The sequence below is a fragment of the Toxorhynchites rutilus genome, chromosome 2 (assembly GCF_029784135.1).
Source record: "Toxorhynchites rutilus septentrionalis strain SRP chromosome 2, ASM2978413v1, whole genome shotgun sequence".
Taxonomy (NCBI): domain Eukaryota; kingdom Metazoa; phylum Arthropoda; class Insecta; order Diptera; family Culicidae; genus Toxorhynchites; species Toxorhynchites rutilus.
Window position 1 is genome coordinate 229,367,206 of NC_073745.1, and position 19,627 is coordinate 229,386,832.

A 19,627-nucleotide genomic window follows, 5' to 3' on the forward strand; every position below is an offset into this window, starting at 1 on the left:
AAGGACTCCAGGAGTACAGCGTTGAAGTGAAGCGTGGAAAGTGAAGGAACGGCGAATATATTATATTAAAGAATAAACAAGTTATGTATATCGAACAAAATGGTGCCCTGCTTAGGCGTGATTTGAGAAAGCCCTATGCTATACTACTGTAATAGGAAATATTTATATACAACCATTCCATTTCGTGAATAGTGGTAGTTTTGTTCTTTATCGCAAAACATTAGACCCGTATTTTTTATCATTAGGGTGATCATTTCCATTTTAGGGTTGCCCAAAACATCTATTTTTTCCCATTTTTCCAAAAATGATTTTTTTTTAAATTCATAACTTTTGAACTACTGTGCCGTTTCGGTTGATCTACATATTAAATTAAATAGGTGACCATTTCCATTATAGGGTGGTCCGAAAGATAATTTTTTTCTCATTTTTTCCAAAATATATTTTTTTTATAAAAACTAATAGCTTTAGAACTATTGCACCGATTCAGATGATCGACATATCAAATTAAAGCCAATTAACTAGATATGTTATATTTGCTGAAGATTTGGAGTTTGGTCTTTTATTCATGTTTTTTTTATAGTTTACAATGTCTCATGATGAAGGGCGCTTTAATTTTTAAAATTTTTTCTTGAAAGCTAAGAATTTTTTTATATAACATGTCCAAAATTCACAGATGCTTTATTTTGTGCTATTGAGTTATGATTTTTCAAAATTAACTGATGGTTCGAAAAATCATTTTTCCCTTTTTTCCAAAAATGACTTTTTTTTTAAATTCATTCATTTTTAAACTACCGGGCCGATTCAGATGATCGATATACCATTTGAAGCCACGTGAAATACCACATGTGCATAAAAATTAAATTCTAGACGCATAGGAATATTGAACGAAAACTGAAAACATGTTAACTTTGCAAAATCACTCGTAAACGAAAAAAAAAACACTTCTCTGATCTTCGGATATGTTATGTAAAAAAAAGCTCAGCTTTCAAGAAAAAATATAAAAAATATGGTGACCTTAGTTCCGAAACCATGTAAACTATGAAAAACAATTACAATGATAAATTTTGAAAACAAAATCTGTTTTTTTTCCAAGTGTAATGTTTTTCAAACAAAACTAGCTAGCTGGGTTTAATTTGATTTATCGATTATCTAAATCGGTCCAGTAGCTCGAAAGTTATGAAATATTGAAAACGTAATGTTTGAGAAAAAGGGGAAAAGTTGATTTTTCGGACCACCATAAAATGGAAATGGCCACCCTGATGAAAAAAATAAAAAATGCGGGTCAAATATTTTACGATGAGGAATGAAACTACCAATTTTCATGAAAATCTGACAATCACTATATCGGATTGGCATAGAATTCAATATTGTGCTTGACCCATTTTCACCCCCTCTCAGTGTAAATTTATATTTCGAGAATATCGAATTTCGAATGGAAAAAAAATTTATGTTCAAAATCAGTAATGAATCATCTGGCAATTCTATCCAATATTTACAATTCTAGTAGTTCTGTGAAATGCTGGGCATGAGATTTTTTCTGAGGTGTTGTTTGATGGCTATTTACACATCAAACTTTGATGAATTATTAAATAATAACTATTTGTACTAGCTCAGATTTCATACGATGAATTTTTACAATTACTGCGTCCGAGTTCCCTCTTGAGTTGGCAAACCGATTGGGACATTGGAAGTCTTGTGCGGTAGTTATATACAATTATTCCAAATGTTTCTTCGAGAGCGTGGTTCAAAGGACGTAAGTCGTGACTTCATTCGTGTAATGAGTAGACTTATGTCCAACCACTACTCGCTAGATGTGCATCTCCACAGAATAAATCTTGTTCAAAGCAATCAGCCCTATTCTGTATTCCGGATGTCCAATTCGTTCTGAACCGTTATTCCGTTCGAGTTGTAATTTCGCATTTGCTATTTCGAACGTTTTGCCCATTTAATGTTCGAAGAGAAGTAGATCGAACAAAATGCAAAAACAACTAGAACGGAATACAGAATGGAATTTTATCAAGTCGTTCGAAATATTTCGAATCGATCGAAATACAGAAAAGGGGTGAATGTCTGTCGGCGTGGAAACGATTACGATGACATCGATCACGCAGTTTGACAATGTACGGATAATTACACAGCCACGGATAATTACCTTTTGAATGTCCTTAAGGCCCAAGGAAGACAACCCTATGTTCCTGTTAGAGACGTGTTGGGAACTCACGACATCTGCTATATGCAGATGATCTATATGTTTGTGAAACGGTCTAGTATAAGAATTTAATGGTTTTGTGTTTTTTCTTTTTCGTTGTTAGTTTATTTGTCTTGTCCCCTCATCTCACCGTCGCCCACCCTCGACAGATAGTCGAACACCAGATGCTATCCCTGGTCATTATGCACAATGCTACAGTGCGTGCGGCAACTCTCGGTTGAGACCACGATACCTCATATCCATATCCCTAACCTGACCCGTCCCACAAAATTGTTGCCCCTCCAACCTCGAGTAAACCGCGGGTAATCGGTCAAAACCTACTAAACATAGATTTAAGTTGAAATTTTGTATATACAAATCTTGAATTAGCGGCTCTGTAAAGCTCATGCGATTGAGCCTTGTAAGGCATGAGCTTTACGCAATAAATGAATTGGGAAAAAAAACTATTTGTACAACAGTTAAGTAATATGCATTGGAAGTTGTGGAAATATGTCTCCTATTAAACGGCTCACAGCTTTCAAAAATATTCGCGATATTTGTCAAGATATTACTAATAGTAACTTTCTCCATTTTTGACTCAATTTCATCCCCATAACCCATTTTCACCCCCATCGACGGTACGCGAATTTTTTGTGAAGGATATGCTTGCTTCGACTGATGACACTAATGTAATGTAAGGCTGTTTTTAGGATTTCATACTCGTATGACTAGTGTTCTCATGAAGTGAATATTGGATACGACCAAAAAAAAAAAGATTGCGACGTTTACTGGATGGTTACTGATGGGTTCAGTAATTGAATAACATTTGAAAACAATATCTTTGTCAATAGAGGACGTATGATAACTTAGAAACGCATAAAGTGCGCTACACATACACCGTCTCGTCATCGTGAAGTAAACGTAAAGGAATGAAATGTCATGCGTCACCGTCCCGTCAACTATTCTCTTGGACTTATTTTGCCGACGTCAAAGTTGCCGGTGATTGTGTATGAGAATGCTACCATACGATTTCCATTGTTTTGTTGTGTTCTGGTTATTGTATTAACTTGTATTAACTGATTAGCGGAATAAGGGTTTCTCAGTTTTAGTTTCAGTGAACAAACATCTTTAATTTTTCATTACAATGCTATTTTTCATTCAATGTGCTCATACATCTGATGCAGTTTTTACATTTGATTAACCAGCGCGTGTGAGGTGATTGTTCGAGTTTGTCTGGTAATTACTGTTATGTTTTTATTGCTTCTCATAGCCTCTAAACTGGAATAAGATTGTTATGTAGCTGACAATGGCTGCAAACACCTGTAATTGGTTACAATGTGCGGGATGTTATTTAATTCTGTATACAACGGAAAAAGACAAATCATTACATTGTAGAATACACGTAAGTTCACCGTGAATAATCCACACGCTGTTATTTTGGGCGATTCATTCATCAGTTTTAGGTTGATGAGATCAAGAAAGTTCTGCAAAATGTGGGAAATAGTGAATATTGATTAGATACCCATAGTATTTAGAATACATACCAAATAATCTTCCGAATGCTTTTCGCTGGCAAAATGTTGTAGTGATAAAACTGCATTCTTGAATTCTTGCTCCTATGAGAAGGGAAAACGAATGAAATAAGTTGCAATTGTCATGTTTTCAACGAATATGGAAATATTTAGAGAAATTATTATTTAAAAGTAGCTATACTAAACATAACAAAACCCGAACCAAGATATAGATTGGTACTTCAACTCATTTATTTGTGCCTAACCCATGGTATACCTCAGTTTCTATTTTATCGAAGCTATACGCAACTCCGAACAAAACCAACGCGTTGCTGATGAGAACTTTTACAAAAACATAAATCGTGGCAACTTTAGCGTCATCTGACATCTTCTGGGTTGTCCAGCCTGAGATGAGCTCGTAGATGGTGAAGGACACGTTGATCAGCAGCTGAAACAATAACAGCAGAATCCGCATTCCAAAAGTATCCGAGAGTGCCCTTTTAACCTCGGTCAAACGGTCGGCGGTATCTAGCAGACGATCTAGTGGCTGAGTTTTCAGGAGTAATCTTAGCTGGCTCAATTGGTGCCTGACAAAATGCGCGAATAATTGTACGAATATCAAATTTCCAAGTATAAAGTGCTCTATAACGCTGGTTGTAAACATTACGAAGATACTTAAAAACGTAAGCCTCGACCAAGCATTCACAAGGTAATAGAGGAAAAGGGTCCAGATGAGCAGTAGAATGATAACCATTTGTAATCTAGTCACATATATCCCAGCGTGAAACTTGGATCGAACTTTGAAGAGTTCACTTTTATACAGCACATAACTCGACATCAGTTTCCCTAGTTTTAAAAACTCTTCTCGCCGAATGAAACTCTCGAGTAAGACCACGATGAGAGTGCTGAAAGTGATAGTCATTCTGGCGATGACCGAAAATTCTGCCACGTTCGATACTGTTATTCTGTGCTCGGGGGCCAATAAATAGAAGATTGTGATACCAACGGTAACCATAACCATTATCAGGTTCCGATATACACCCGCGAGCAGTACTTCGGAGCGCACCGTATCAAGTCGTATGTTACAAATTAGCATGGTGTTGTAGGTGTTGAGGAATTGCAGCTCCCTCATTGTCGATATTATGACTGGGGAGTTCACGTCCAACGGGTTACCTATATATGCGTGAGGGTATCGGTGAAATTGTTTTGATCTAAATTATTCAGTATATATTTGCATGGATGTTTTGTCAAATAATAGAAATGCATTACCAAATTGAACAGCACATTATACTTCAAATGATACTTTTATTATGTTTCATTTTCTTTCCTCATTTCTTAGTAGAGCCAAATCATCCACACTTGTAAAGGGTGGAATGATCATGATTTGGTCAACTTAAATTTGACGTATTTTTGTGGTATGCATTTGAAAAAAAAAACCTGAACACCCTTTATTTTGTAAATGTGTGGGTGTAGAATGATTTCTCTATAGTGATTCTCGACCTTATCGTAATTTATTTTTTTATATATTCCAGTCGCGAAACACTGAACCACAATCAAATGGGGTAGGGAACCATTGGTTTGGACCAGCTATTCGCGTTGACTGCTTTGAGATTCGTTTACGAGTTTAGGGGAGCATCAAAGAATAAATGATTTTCAGGCGGAATGAACAAATTTTTAAAAATAAAATTAAATAAATTTAAAATTAACTTCTTTGTATCAAATTTGTATTCTATTTAAGACGGATTTCGCGTCAACTCGACCAGATGTTGGCATCACCCTCTAAGAACTCAATGAAACTTTCTGGGTGTGAAGACCTCACTTAATTAAGCAACTTGGCATACTTAGTTTTTCGAAAATTGATCTAGACTAACATATGGAAAGGGCTAAATATTTTTGATCATCTTTTCTTAATTTTTATTTACTCAAAAATGGTAAGTCCTACAAAAAAGTGATCTAAGGAGTTTTAGGAAAATGATTGAACTTTTAGAAAAAAATACTGAAAAAATATTTTTTGACATTCTACACTGAAAAAAATCGATTTCAAAAACTAAAAGTTTCTCAGAATCGTCATCTCAGATTTCGATGAAATGACAGATAAATGGTAGATAAATATTTGCTCTACAACTCTCCCATACATCGCAACTTGTGCATATTTAAGGCAAAAAAGTTTTTCTAACAAAAACTTTTTCAAGATTTTTTTTCGAAAATTTTCTATTTTTTTGGATTTACAGTAGGTTGGCAGCGAAAATGGTCATGTCAAATTCCAAAAACTGACCATGTACATTTTGTTTTATTGGCCCAAAAAAAATACCTGTGCAAAATTTCAGCTCAATCGGACATGATTGGGGGGTGCCTCAAAGCTCTCAAAGTTTTTATTTTTTGATCCTCGACAATCTCCCAATTTTTTTTCGATACCGAATGATACCGAATCAGGTGTTATCTCGAGAAAAAAATTTTAGCCGAAAATCGACTTTTTGGGACTTAGCCTGAGTGGCTAAAAAATCAAAACTTTGAGTGCTTTGAGGCACTCAATCATGTCCGATTTAGCTGAAATTTTGTACAGGTGTTTTTTTATGGACCAATAAACAAAATTTGAAATTAGATGATGAATTTTTTTCCATACATCCTTTGCCATTCTAGTGTGCAGTTATAGAAAAAATCAATGACAGGTAGGGATTGATGCTGACCCTCGGATGCTAAAGTACATTTTTCAGCTTGTTTTTGTAGTCAAATACAATATGTTTCAATTCAAAGAACAACGTCAGCTCTCAAACAATAGCCATCTGCCAAAAATCTCTTGATCGGTCGGTCTGGTATCGAATAGTTGTTGTAGATTTAGGTATCTATTAAGAGTCATTGTGGATATAATAATAATAATAATAAGTGGATTGTATCGATACCTAAAGGATGAATAAAATGACTCTGCAGTTGTTTGAAAATTACCAGTCGTGACCGGCAGCAAATGTGATGTGGCGGAAAAGAAATAGCATTGGGCCTTATTCCCGTATCCACTTACACTTACGTTCCCACTACACTTACATCTCACTTCACTTTTTTGCACCTATTCCCGTTTCTACCGTTCGTGAAGTGTAAAAATAAACCTCGTGTAGTAAGTGGAGCGGATACCAAAATGACCCTGTGTTCATTTCCAATGTCGTTTCAAAGAGAAACGTCGGTTGTATTTTGTTTATCGTCAAGTTGTTTCGATATACCCAGAAAATGAATTACTAAAAAAAACTTCTAAATCTTTTGTAATGCAAACATTAATAGAATGTACATATTTTCTGATTGTAAAATGAATGCAATATATCATAATAATAATAAATCAGATGCGATACACATCCCCACGATTGATTAATAGCGAATTCGTTTTTAAAACTGAGTTAGTGCCACACTGACTCTGTAATAAAAAAAAAACGTTTTCAGATTTACGAATGCGGCGGTTTGTTGGTGTGCATTGTATCGTTGTATAGTCTGATTTGTTTATGTTTGTGATGACAAATGTGCAGTGTCGACGTCTGGTGGCGATATTAGTGCTTGGGATGTAATTTTTTCTCTATCAGATCAGAAGGGCCAAAAGCAGTGTAAAAAAATTAAAGTTCGAATGAAAATCTCTACTTCATATTGTTTGATTACCTAACACACGTAGTCCAGACACTCACTTAACCGTTTGCATTTCCTGTTTGTTCCACAAATAATAACTAATATAGTATAAAATCATCATCAGACACAGTTTTCGTTCAAACTGTTTTAGCAATTTCAGAAAAAAACCTCTTATATCATCACATAAAATAAGTATTCGATACGTTAAAGTAAATTTTCATTCATAATTTTGATTTTGATAGCATGTTTATTTTACCTGAAATTCCATAATTATTTTCGCCTCCCAATGAAAGCACACGAAGCCTAATGTCGTCCACGCGAAAAAATTGGAATCCGAGTTGGATTCCAATAATACAAAAGCAAAAGCAGCATGTTTTCCATTTTCATAGTCTTTATTTTTAGATTTTCCAAAACAATACTCGGAACATGACAGTTCAGTATAGTTGTATTGGTGAACCCGAGTACGAACTCGTGAAACATCTCAGTGCGACAGCTTTTGGGTTGAACCTAGTGCGAAACTGGGTTGAAACTGAGTGAAAAAAAAAAGTTTTGACAGTAGTTAGTGTGGCACTGGGGTTGAAACTGAAAGTCACAGGTGGGTTGTGTCCGAGACACGACCGCATAGTTGACGTAAGATTCCGTTAGGTTATGATTACATCCTTCTGCCATCATGATTTTGGACATGTTAGAAGAATTACATCGTTATACTCTTTGATAATTATTCGGTGGCCCTGAAAAATGACGTTTTGTTCGATTATTGGGTGTTGTTTGTTTACTCCAACAGTGTTTACAACCGAGTGATGATGGCAGAAGAATGTAATTAGTCGTTGGATAGGGCGCATCACGATAGACGATGCCGAAGTGTAATGAGATATGATGAAAACCGCCCTCTGTGGCCCTAGACGAGATGTCTCCTGTGGTCTGTATAGATGAAATAAAGAAAAAAAACTCACCAATGTAATATAAGATAATTATCAATATCGAACACAATTATCAATTTTTCTCTCATCAGTTGAAACATGTAACTTTATTTTCGCTTCTATTTTCGCTTCAAACCCAACGTAACACGATGCTGTGTGCCGTAATGCGAATATCAATTGGACTAACAGCACCTAATACGATATATAGAGCATATGGGAAATCACGTTTTCGAATATTCCTTCACCTTTCCTATTTTTCTCGCCGTATAAACTTTCCTTGGGTGGAAATGAACACAACAAAATAGACAGCTTAAACCGGACGATCCGTTCTCGAGCGGGAACACACTATGGTTTTTTGTTCATGGAAATTGAAATAAATCATTTAAAATTTCAAGTCATAACACAACTGCTGCCATATATAATTTTACACTTACACTTGTGCTGAATGTTTCACAATACACGATCGGTCATTGATATGAAATTTCACGAAGCAACCAACATTAAAGTACCAAATTTAAATTTTATTTGCTAGAATTAATCGTATCACTCACGTTACTTGCAATATAGAAATGCATTTGCATCGTTGATTTCTACAGGCAGCTTGTTTTTGATGTCTCTGTTAGGGAACACATTTCGGTGGGAACAAAAGTTTCCCTTGCTTTCATGTGTTTGTAATACCGATTTCCCCGTATCTTCAATTTCGACCAATCAGAACGAGGTATTTCCGTTTGGGGATCGTTTGTTTGATAGTTAGTTCCATGACATATATTATTTTATTCAATGTAAAAAATTGTTATTGAGTGCTGAAATCGATTGATGCATAAATCTTATCGATCCATCATGAAATGACTGAGCAATAAGCGTTTGAAATTGGACAATTTTCACGATGTGCTCGATTTTCAATTTGTACCCCAATATGTTTCCGAAAGACGTAATCCTACGTCAAAACGAATTCGTTATAATTTTATTACGCGGTATTAGAAGCTTCTACGATTGCCATTATTACCAGCCAAAGCACGGTATGGGGACATGACGAAGTAGATCCTGAAGACGATTTCGGGAGCGATGGTGAATACTACAATGACCAGCAAATTGAAGAACAAAAAAAAAAACAGAGAAAAAAGGCAGTCAAATGTGTCAGGCCTACTTGTAGGACCCGAAATGTTCACTGGATCCGCAGACAAAACTGACCCGAAGTCTACTGAATTTAAAAACATTAAAAAATCAGATTTTTTTTTTGAATCAACGTTGAATCGACTGCTTATACTGGCTTATACTGGCCGATTTGACATTTGTTTACCATTGTTATCGCGTAATATGTACGAAGAATTCGTATTGCAAGAATTTACTAAATTGGTAATATTTACCAAAAAGCTCGTCATATATACCAACTTTTCGGGAGAGTGTATGATCGGCGATTATGATGAGCACGAGGAATCGCTCTGTTTACACAAACGAGCGCGCGAAGTGTAAACCAGAATAACATCGGTGGATGAACTCGGTGTATTCATAATGAATTCTACCAAATGCTTACAGTGGCGTGCAATCCGGAATAATTTTGTACTCACTACACATTGTTTTCACGTGTAGTGTATTCGGGAATAGGGCCCCATGACTAACACGTGTTTGTGGCCCCTCTGATAAAAAATTGAGTACCACTGGCTTAGACACTTCAAAAATAATTATTTTGAAGTTGATAATGAAGAGGAAAGGTGATAATGGAGAGGCCGACGTTTGGAATTAAAATTAAAAAATCCAGATCGGAGATTTCCGTCATTCACCGAATATAAAATCAATCGACACTGGAAGATGCCTACCTTTTCTTCGATGAATCCATAGCGATAGGTTATTACAAAGAAGAAAGACATGTGCCAGACTCCGTCCGTTATCCAACCCCAATTGTACCAAAGCGAGAAGCTATCGTCCTGAATTCTTATCAACATATTGTAACTTATTACTGAGATTGCTATGAATGCAATCGAGCTGCCGAGGAGTAGTTGTTTGCCAAATATTTTCGTAATCATTGTTTTCAATTCATCGAATTTGTCCATAACCTCCATCATAGGCCTTAGATTTTCAAGATTAATCACTCGCTGGAGATTTTGATATCGTGTCGATAGCAGTTCCACATAGAGTTGACCAAAAAGTAGACGTAGATATAGGTTGTATTCCAGTAATACTCGTCCTAGCACGGGAATCACACGTTCATAGGTGTACATATTGAAATCCCACATTATTTGCCCTGATAAGATAAACATGAAGCATGTAATGTACAGAAATTCCACTTTAATCCATTTATATTCGCAGCGTTGACAGAAGGAGGGGAACATTTTTGCAAGTTCTTGGTCAACACGAATTATCTGCTCACAAAACGCAACAGTCTCAGCTCGATAGCATACGCTCACAGTCACGCTCAGTAAACTGGAAACCATAATGATAATGTGCATCAAAACCAACGATAAAGATGAGACATTCTGCGTGACATTGAAATGTTCAGAACTTTCTAGTTGTTTCGTCCCCATGAAGTGTGTGATTAGTGCCACACTCATTACGGCTGCGAAGTTTTTCATTACACCTTTCGATACTGCCGTCAATCGATTGTGGCGTCGTACAATTAACACGTTCGATATGAAAAATCGATTAAATATGTTTATAACACTAACTACATCCATTGTCAAGATGCACCAGGTTATGAGGATATACGCTGGTGAACTGAATTTATTTGGGTTACTCGCTACTTGCCAATTTAAATGGATGCTTACTATGAAACCCGTTAACAAATAAGTCGCGCCAACGTCCTCGGTTGTGATCGAACTCTGACCGACCGTATTGGTTAGGATGGCACGCAGACCATACGACCTCCGACATCGTCAACGTACAGTTTTTGATATGCATCAACGTTATTAATTGGTTCGTCTATCCGATTCAAGCGTTTTTCATGAAGCACGTAATCTACATGATGCATGAATGACAAATACATATTTCATATTCACAAAGTGTTGTCCATACGCTTTGTGAAATATGAAATATGTAATCTTGTCGTACGAGAATGTATTTTTGTAATTCTTTAAAATTGACATTGGTAATCATTTGTCTTCTTTTGTATTTGTATTTGTATTTCTTTGTATTTGCCAACAGATGATTTCCATCCCAATGACATTAGTACTTAAACTAACTTAAACTAACAACACAAATTTTAAAAAAGACGGGTGGGTAATGTCGGGGACATAACCGGAGTGACGTAGGACTATACAAAGGGGACAGCTTTTGTTAAATATATATTTTAAATATATTGTTTTATTTTCTTCTCCTACGTGAATACCTACCTATCTACCTGAAAAATGGATTAGTTTACTGTTTACTCTTTATGAATATGTTGATGGTTCTGAAAAGAACCTTTGGTGTTGTGTTTTTGTTATCACTCGATATTCCCATCTTGTTCGGTTAAACATTCCTGTTTAGCTGTTGCGTTTACCACTCGCCACAGCTTTCACAGTTGGAAAATTTCTTCCCATCCAGCTTGTGACATATTGTTCAGTAAATTACATTTAATGCGACGTGCCGGAGAAACACTTTGCCACTCACTGAAACTAATTGTTGTCTTGATGAGCGCCGAACCGAAGCTGCTCTGTTCTTGATGCGGGTTTTCTGATTGTCGTGAGCAGCTTTGCAAGCGAACTCGAGCATTCCGACGGCCGAAACTCTATAATCGCTGTTAGGTATACTGTTGCTCCGGCACCAATCCGTTCGGCCTAGTTACCCTTGCGGAGCAATCAGTGAATGCGACCAACAGGGAACTGGAGACCTGCACGGTTCGAGTGAGACTTTGCCTTTCCCTTAACTTGTCTTCCTTTGTTACGTCCACGATGCCGATGCCGTACCACCACACGGGTTTACGGTTTGAAAGAAAATAAGATATTTTTTTGGGGTCCGCGTGTTTTACACTCTAGCGGTACACACTCACAGGATAGAGACAAATCGGCAGACTCAGCCAGAGGGGCGAGTCCAACGAGACGAACGAATGAGCGTTAAAAGGGAGCGATGGCAAAAAAATACATTCATTACGATTTGTTCGCTCGTTGGATTCACATGCAGGCTAAAAAGGGTCCTTTTCAGGATCACAAAATTATCTTCAATCTAAAGAGTTTATTGTTTTGTTATCACTCGATATCCCCATCTTGTTCGGCTAAACCTTTCTGTTTAGCTATTGCATTTGCCACTCGCCACAGCTTTCACAGTTGGAAAATTTCTTCCCATCCAGCTTGTGACATATTTTACAGTAAATTACATTCAATGGCACGCATTACCACCACTCAGTATCGGATTGGAGGTAATTTTAACCTGTAATTGAACATTTGCGATGACAGTGGTACATTGTCGACTTTCAATGTGGGGTCATAATTTGGACCCCGAAAAAAAAACAAAAAAGTCCAACTAAATATGTCGCATTACAGGTCCGTCCAATTAGCTAAATGTCGAGATAAGTGTAAATTACTGTACTTTCAATCTAGAAGCAATTTAAGAATTGGTGAAAATTAATAAGCTCAGAACAACTGCCAAATTCACATACTCATCATATCCTGGCAAACAAATTATGAAAAAATCAATTTGTGTTTTATTATTATTTTGGATATTGTTTTAGAAAGCATTGAACTGTATTTCCTAAACTCTTTTTTGGAAGGTTTAATGGCCCTGAAAAGCGCCTTGTTTTATGGAATGGTTCCAATTTAGAAAACTTAGTACTCGTGGTTTTGAAAAAAACCATTTCGAACGCCCTCGATGCCGCCTTGTTCTGGATTTGCCACCAAAGCAGTTTGTACGAAGAACAAACGTTTTTCTTCTGCTACCTGCTGCCGTTTTGCGATTGCGTTTGCGTCCGCCTGTTGTTGTCTTGATGCCCACCGAACCAAAGCGCAAACAGTTTTGCCAGCCAACTCGATCACTTCGGCAGCCGAAACTCTATAACGGCGGCTAGGTGGACTGGTGCACTGGTAATAACGCGCTCGGCCTAGCTACCCTTGCGGAGCAATTGGCGAATACACCTACGGGAAACTGCAGTCCAAAATGGTTCGAGCGGAATTTTGCCTTTACCTTCACTTTTCCTCCTTTGCCATGTCCAGACATGGCTGCTTGTGTTAGTTTGTTGATGTGTTGTGATGCGAACCGATCTGGTGTACGGTTTGAATGAGAATGATCGTTACGGCAGCGGAGCGGGGATTTTTAAGCTGACTGGCTGGCTCGAGAATTACGCATGTGTGAGACTGCGACGAATGTTTCGTTCATTTTTTTCTTTTTCCTTTCCAATCGTGCTTCATTGTATTTCGCTGCTGCTCTGGTTGCCCGTTTTGGTCGGTACGATTTGAGTAGCACAAAATGGACCAATCAAAAATGGGCACATAGTGCATTTTGACAATGCTTGATATTTCACAATTATTCAATTATTTATCTCGAGAAAAATGAAATGTTATTCGTTATGATAGATGCGTAGATATATTTCCTATCAATTGATGCAAAAACCTTTGCGATCTATTGAGAAATGCTCGAGTTATAAGCGTTCCAAATCTTGCATTTTTTCCTACTTGTTCAGTGCCTAGATTTCCATTTCACCCCCTATATCTTCCGGTTAGACGTAGTCCCACGTCAAAACTGACAACACCGTAAGCTAACAAAAAAATCGTCTAAATTCGCGCTTATTCGATTCTTGTGATACATTGAAATCAAACACAAAGTAACACTTATTGAAAACACGACACATACTCCGCACTGGTTCATGTAGGCCATAGTTCGTTCTACCATGAGGTATGATGAAAAATGAGTGTGATCGTAGATGACGACGACGGGTGTTAATGTGCAGCCTACTGAGCAGTATAGGACAATCGATATTGCCCTGCAAAAGATTTGCAACGAAGCATGCATGTCAAGCAGATCGAGGATTGAGAAGAAACCGGGTAGAGAAAACCATGCGAGTTATGCTGCCAAGAGATTGAGCTCAAGTTGAAGTCGCCCAGGATCATAATGTTGTCTCTCGGTTCTAGTTGTGAAACAACCCAATAGAGAGAGTCAAGATGTTGGTTGATCAAAGGTCCATCGTTTACCCTATCAGGAGGCATGTAAACTACGCACAAGTAAAGTGTAGCGTCCAAAGTGGTAATAGCGATCCACAGATGCTCTACCGTCGAGCAACTCGGAGGATTGAGCGTACGGGATTTGATCCTTGAGTGAACAGCCAACAATACACCACCTCCCGTGCGTTTGTTACTATTCAGCGACGAACGATCCTGCCTGTAGACGGAGTAAGAGTTGTCGAACAGCTGACTTGATGCAGTGTTTCCATTGAGCCAGGTTTCGGAAAAGACGTAAATGTCGTAGGAGCCATCACTCAGAGCCAATTGGTACTCTACGAGAGAGCTGTTGATACCACCAACGTTTTGGTAGTAAATTAAGATATCCGAGGAATCAGGACTGCCATTTCTCTGTTGTTGCTCATTCCTGTGGGGTGAGTAGACATCAGAACAAGGTTTGCCGTTCCTTATGGAGTACTTGCCATGGGAGGCAGATCGGAAGACCCCTTCGTCAACACTATACTCAGGGCCGGGACGACTTGAAGGACAAGAGTGAAGGTACTGTGGCTGTTCGAAGATAGTTGGCACGACTGAGCAAGGTGAGTCAGGGGCTTCCTTACTGCTTTGTGTCGAGCGTCCCGGGTCGGATAACGGTGTTCTTTCAAGATGATGAGAAGAATCAGAGGTGACATCTGTTTTTTGTTTCGCAGTCCTACTGGGTGAATGTACATCAGGACGAGAATTACCATTACCAAGTGAATACTTGCCATGGAAAACTTCAGTCAGGCTTGTCATTTAATCACTTATAATTTCACGCTTCCACAATGTTTGGAAATTGTTCAAACTTATCACGATAAATTAAGAAGTTTTGAAGATTCTTGTGGCGGTGGCGGTATTCGCTGATAATTAAGGAGAAATACCGTCGTAGAGGCGAATGAACTGCAAAGTTTAAAGCCTCTTAAAAACAAAGAAAGAAGAAATACCGTCACTGGCATGAGTCAAACCCCACATTCACGGATCACTATCACACCCACAGAAACTCACCATTTGGTGTGAATTTTGGTATGGTAGTATTCGTGACCGGAATAAATCGCCGCAGTAAACAACTGCAACAGAAACAACCGCTTAGAAAAAGTGTAGTAGGCTACAAATACTGTGTTTTAACGAGGATAAGGAATCGAGGCGGTCCAAGCCGCCAAGATGACGCGATCCGAGTCCACCGCCGACCCACCGTCGGAAGCGGCGGTGTCTCGCACGCAAACCGGTGTTCCACTGATTGCCCGGTTAGTTTGAAACAAAGGATACGCTTCAGCGAGCGTTGGACGGTATACGTTTGTCCGATCATCTTTTTTTTGGAAAAACAATATCGCGCCACAATATTTCTGAATGGTTGTTTCTATTGCAGTCGTTTTCTGCGGCTATTTATTCCGGGAATCAGTAGTATCCTCGGGTCGTCCTTTTTTTTTTAATTGAGGAACGTGAATAGCTTGCGTCATTGTCAAATGTTGACCTAATTTTCAGTTAACTTAAGAAATCGTGGCATACAGTATGCAAAAAATATATCCATCCCCCTACCAATCTACAATTTTGACATAGGACTATGTCTTTGATTTCTATATAGGGGGGTCACGCTACCAAAAATGTAACGATTCTTTAAGAGTTTTCAAACGCATACTACTCAAAATCGTTATTGCGACATATGTTGTGTAATATACCATTAGACAGGAAATTTATCCAGCATTTTTTTGCTTAAAACGTGAACAGTGAATATTTAAAAAAGTTAACAATCTGACTATTAAAATAGGTATGTTTTCTTTCGATTGCACTAACCACTCGTTTTCCTTCCCGACGCAAAAAGCAATCTTTTGGCCTAAATTCGGGCGTTAGCATACAATGTGAGTTTATGCATATAATAAATTATTCTCCATTTAACGATGATATGCATTTATCAGTTATTGTATTGTATGTTGTCCAATCAATTTGTGCTCAACTTACGTTTTTATCGTGTAGGTCTTGCTACTAACAATTTATGTAATTGTGGTTCAGGATGTCATACTAATGCTCGATATTATGACATCCTGGACCACAAGAACATAAATCGTGGCATACAGTGTTTGGTTATGTAAAAAATGCAATTGATGAATTTAACTGACTGTTGATTTAGAAGTTCGAAAGGGTATACTCACGCATATCAGATTATGATGGCTTAGTCGCTAATGGTATTTAATGGTATTTTGTGTACATTTCGAACAGAATATGGTTCCAGATTCTACCACGTTATCTTATCTATCCCGTTTAAAGGATACAAGTTTATACAGGAAACGATTTTTTCGATGTATCAAAGGAGGAAAAATTACAGATTTTGAACAATGGAAAACCTCAATTCAAATGCAATCACTTTACACAATCCCAGTTGTCCAAACGAAGTAGAATCATTTTCTCTAACAATTTACGAATACAGGATAACATTGCAATCGGCCTATACGAGTTGTGATCGCAAGCCGGCTTGTTGGGTTTCCGTATGGCTATCACTCTCACTTGTCTCCAGTCATGCGGGACAATATTCAACAAGTTTCTGGAGCTGAATCTCATCTTATTTCCTAACAAGAATAAGACAACTATTGAGTGTTTTGGTCGAAAAATTATTCAAGATTACCTTAGTATGGGTTCCCTCTCATTGCTCGATTCCGGGGAATGAGAAAGCGGACTCGCTAGCTAAGGTGGGCGCTTTAGAAGGCACACTTTTTGAAAGGCAAATTGCTTATAATGAATTTTTCCACATTCCTCGTCAGTATACGCTCGTAAGTTGGCAGCGCATGTGGAGTGGTGATGAGTTCGGTCGTTGGTTACACACGATTATCCCTAAGGTCTCGACGAGGGCATGGTTCAAGGGATTGAATGTAGGTCGTGATTTCATTCGCGTGATATCTCGGCTTATGTCCAATCACTACAACCTAAACGCGCATCTCTATCGCATTGGGCTCGCAGCAAACAATCTTTGTGATTGTGGCGATGGCTACCACGACATCGAGCATGTTGTCTGGTCGTGTATCCGGTTCCATGCTGCTCGCTCTCAGCTCTCTAGAGCACTGAGAGCACAAGGCAGACAATCGGATATCCCCGTCCGGGATATCTTAGGTAGCCGGGATCCTGATCTTCTGCTTCATCTATACCTGTTCCTCAGAAACGCCGATGTCAACGTTTAATGATGTTTCCTTCGTTGTGTCCCCGTTTCATATCCCTCCTATCCGATCGATAAACTTTTACTTAGTCGCGGCAATACATACACACACTCTTTACAGACACACGGGCCAAAGGTTGTGCAGTCCACTGATCATTCAACAAGAGCCAAAGGTTGTACCGCTCATGACAACTCTACACGAGCTGATGATTGCGCCGCCATTCTATCCTGGATTCCTCGAGTCGAGAAAGACGCACCACGCTAGATATGGGGTACAGACTAGGGGGGCGTTGCTGATTAATGGTCAGCTGCATCCCAATAGGAAGTATCCCGTGTCGGGCACACGTACAGAGCATCGAAGACTGCGACATACCAATTATGAGAACACTTGTAATACTAACCTCGAGTCAACCGCGAGTAATCGGTTACATATTACTAACATAGTCTAAGCAAATATTGTCAAAATATTGAACTCCCGGCCCCGTTAGGCTGACGCCATATGAGCCTTAATAAAATATATATTTTGGATAAAAAAAAAAAAAAAATCCCAGTCCTATGTCAAGATCCCGTCCGTGCCTCTAGGCTCAGACCCATCAACTTTTTTTTGTTTTTTCGGTGAAAATCAGGTTAATTTGATGAATGATTTTTTCAATTTATTTTTATTTATCACATTACCATTGAAAATACGGCGTTTACATCTTTAGATTTTATGTGATGAATTATAAAAAAGGGTAAACAGTTAAGCAAAAAAATTCGAGGGGTTGTATCCGAGATAAGACCGCATAGGACGTAAGACTACGCAATTTTGACGTAGAACTACGTCTTTCAGGAAGGGTGCCAAATCAGAAAACAGGTCACGTTTTTATGAAATAAAATTAACGTTAATAACTATTTTCACAGCGAATAAATTCTGATACTTTGCACACCAATGGAATAAGAAATTCTCTAAGATTCGTTTGATATACTATACAATACAATCCACTAATCCCTAAACAGTTTAAATTAATGAAAACTGGAAGCATTTTCATTTTCCCATACATTTGTTCTGCCGATTTGTGTGCATTCCCGAACAGAGCTGTCAATAACGAACAACTGATACATTCGTTTCTGCCCGTTTTCAACATATTTGGTTTAAATAAGCCATCCGCGATTTGAAGCCCCACCACTTCTCGTTTGGTTGGTTGGTTGGTTGCCGCAGAGCATCGAGCGGGTGAGGATTGTTTTCTTATCGGGCGAAGGAGGAGTATGGAATAGAGATTCTTTCCACAAGGGCCCTTCTCTGGGCTAGAGGGGGGAACCAAAACTAGAATAGAATGAAAACACAGATGCGAGTGAGCTAGCATAACACAACGAGCGGATATCATTCATGTCTAATGCTGATTTCACACACAGCTCGATACAAGGAGAGGAAGCAGCATACGAGAATTTTTTGTGCTATTGCGGATATGGAAGAGAATTTTGGAATATAGATAGACACTGCATTTATTTAGATAAACGTATATTACATAAAAGTATGCTTTCATATTCCAGCAGGGTAACCTTACTGTTGTATGTTGTGGGGTTCGATCACATCTCAAGATGAATATAGAAGCAAAAGGGTTCATAGTTTGTGATCGATATCTGAGTGGGAAAGAGAAAGTCTGATGCGAGTTGAATCAAATCAACGAGAAGTGCTGATAGCTTTCGACTCTACCCGACTCTTTCGAGTCTTCTGAAGTAGTAAAAAATTAAATAGCTAAAAAGATATTACATAAATTTCGATGCATTCTAAAATAATATCAGAAGTGATAATCAAATGGATTGAATAATATAATTCCATAGTTCTACGTCGAAAACTGCGGTAGTGTCCTAGATACAACCCATTACAATTTTTTTTTGAAATTTGTTGATTTATCGTTTCGTATATTATTTGCGAATACGTAATAACTCTTTAATAACTCATTAGTAAAAAAAATAATAATAATAAATCATAAATAACTCATTAGTAAAAAATTCCGGGGACCCTGAAAAGGTTTAATGGCCTGCGTAGTTTTGTAGAATCATTTCGAGAAGCAACGATTTTTTCTTTTTTGCGAGAACAATACTAATTGGTCATATTTTTTTTTCTTTCTTTATTAAAGAGATTTTCAGCCAAAGGCTGGTTCATCTCTAAATATTGGTCA